The sequence below is a fragment of the Macrotis lagotis genome, chromosome 1 (genome assembly GCF_037893015.1).
Source record: "Macrotis lagotis isolate mMagLag1 chromosome 1, bilby.v1.9.chrom.fasta, whole genome shotgun sequence".
In the NCBI taxonomy this organism is placed as follows: Eukaryota; Metazoa; Chordata; class Mammalia; order Peramelemorphia; family Peramelidae; genus Macrotis; species Macrotis lagotis.
In genome coordinates this window covers 389,280,695-389,283,400 of record NC_133658.1, presented here as the reverse complement: position 1 = coordinate 389,283,400, position 2,706 = coordinate 389,280,695, and the positions used below count along the sequence as shown (strand labels likewise).

At 37.9% G+C, this 2,706-nt stretch overlaps 1 pseudogene; it reads left to right on the top strand.

The window, feature by feature from the left end:
• Nucleotides 1-1,433: 1,433 nt before the first annotated feature.
• LOC141518250 (triosephosphate isomerase-like) lies at nucleotides 1,434-2,158 on the top strand (annotated as a pseudogene).
• Nucleotides 2,159-2,706: the final 548 nt, after the last annotated feature.

Genomic DNA, 2,706 nt, shown 5'->3' with positions numbered 1-2,706 from the left:
AAGCTTTTTATTAAGCTATATGCTATGCAATGTGTTACATATTGGAGATACAAATAGAAAAACAAAAGCAAAAAGAGTAAAAAAAATTATTAAAACTAGCATGACAAATTATATTAAAAACAAAAATTTAAAAATTACATGAGTATAACAATAAATGCAGAATACTTTCAACAAATATGCAATAAAAGCCCTTTTCTTTAATATCATCAAAAGTATATATCTGAAACTATTAATTTTAATGGAGAAAAACACTAAAATGTTTCAGCAAAATCAAGGAAATATACAAGATAAAGAAATTGAGAGAATAGACATAAACAAAGAGAAGATAAAAATCATAGTTAATTCAAATGATTTTTTTAAACCAGACTTTAGATTTTATTGGAATAGGGAACTCTGAGAAAGGAAATTTCTACTAATGCAAATTACTGCCTGTTCTGCTTTATGTTGTTAAAGAGTTGCCTAGAGCATTAAGAAATTAAGTGATTTGCCCAGGATCAAAAAAACCCAGCATATGTCAGAGTTGGGATTTAATCCAGATCTTCCTTTTTTTTCCCTTTATGCCTTATACCCCACTGTCTCCCTTACAAGTACTTGATGAGAGGCGGCTAGGTGGCACAGTGGATAAAGCACCGGCCCTGGAGTCAGGAGTACCTGGGTTCAAATCCGGTCTCAGACACTTAACAATTACCTAGCTGTGTGGCCTTGGACAAGCCACTTAACCCCATTTGCCTTGCAAAAATCTAAAAAAAAAAGTACTTGATGGATTATTTAAAGAATCCCAAGATTCAATGAAAAAAATTAATTAAAAAAACTTCATACTATTAGTCATATTCAAAATAGAACCACAAAATTATTAATTTACACATGTAAGCTAATAATAAATAATAAATCTCAGAGGAGATAGAATCAATTTCATTTATAATAACTATGAAATGCATATAGTATCTGAGATTTAAGTTATCAAGTCAGATTTGAAATCTATATAAATCTAATGACAAAGTATTTTTACAGAAATAAAAAAGACTTAAGTAATTGGAACATATTTACTGTTCAGAGTTAGGCAGAATTAATATGTAAAAATTATAACAATCCTAAATTAATTTGAAGATTTAATATTTACCTAATCATATTATTAAGCAAATTACTCAATAGAGTTAAGAAAAATAATCAAGTTCATCTGGAGTAATAAAAAGTCAAGAACTTTAAGTGAAATAATGTAAAAAAAATTAAACAAAAAGGATACCTAGCACTACCAGATTTTAAATTATATTATAAAGAAAGAATTATTGGAACTATGAAGGTGCTCCGCCGCTGTCCTTCACTCTCCTCGGAGCTGCCGCTTCCCCAGAGCCGGGGCCGCGGAAGTTCTTCGTTGGGGGCAATTGGAAGATGAATGGGGACAAGAAGGCTCGTATCTCATCGCTTCGCTCAACAGGGCCAAGGTGCCCGCCAACACCGAAGTGGTATGTGGAGCTCCTTCTATCTACCTTGACTTTGTGCGCCAGAAACTGGATGGAAAATTTGGTGTAGCTGCTCAGAACTGCTACAAAGTACCCAAGGGAGCTTTTACTGGGGAGATCAGCCCTGCCATGATTAAGGATTGCGGCGCCAACTGGGTGATCCTGGGACACTATGAAAGGAGACACATCTTTGGGGAGTCAGATTAGCTTATTGGGCAGAAGGTGGCCCATGCTCTGTCAGAAGGCCTAGGAGTGATTGCCTGTATTGGTGAGAAGTTGGATGAGGGGGAAGCAGGAATCACTGAGAAGGTTGTCTTTGACCAGGCCAAGGCCATTGCAGATAACGTGAAGGACTGGAGCAAAGTCATTCTAGCCTATGAACCAGTCTGGGCTATTGGTACTGTCAAGACAGCTACTCCTCAGCAGGCTCAGGAGGTACACAAGAAGCTTCGGGGCTGGCTTAAGACCCATGTCTCAGAAAGTGTATCACAATCTACTAGGATCATTTATGGAGGCTCTGTGACAGGGGCCAACCATAAGGAGCTAGCCAGCCAGGCTGATGTGGATGGCTTCCTGGTGGGTGGAGCGTCTCTTAAACCTGAATTTCTGGACATCATCCAAGCCAAAAACTAAGCTCTTCACGTGGTCCTCCTGAGTCCCATACATACAAAGCTAGGACTAGGCTACATTAGTCTGGTTTACCCCCTCCTCTTCCCATGTGATTGTGATGTTGGTTCCCCATCCCCGGTGGTCTACACCTTTGTCCATCATGTAGATTGTGTAATGCACTACTTCTCAGATCCTTCCTCTAATGGACCAGGCCTTTCTCCATTTACTGTAAATTTGAAGGAAGCACACACAAAAAAAAGAATCTATGTAGAATTCATTTTATTTTTTTTAGGGTTTTTTTGCAAGGCAAATGGGGTTAAGTGGCTTGCCCAAGGCCACACAGCTAGGTAATTATTAGGTGTCTGAGACCGGATTTGAACCCAGGTACTCCTGACTCCAAGGACGGTGCTTTATCCACTATCCTAGCCGCCCTAGAATTCATTTTAAAAATTAAGTTGATTTTGTAGACAGATAATGAACATAGAACTCAGAAGTAATTTACAGAGTTGCCCAGTATTCTAAATACTAAATACTTGGAGGAAAGAATCAGAAATAAGGATTGCTGAGAAAACTAGGAAGCAGTTTGACAGAGATTAGGATTAAAGTCATATGCCACATGCCAAAATTAGCTCCAAGC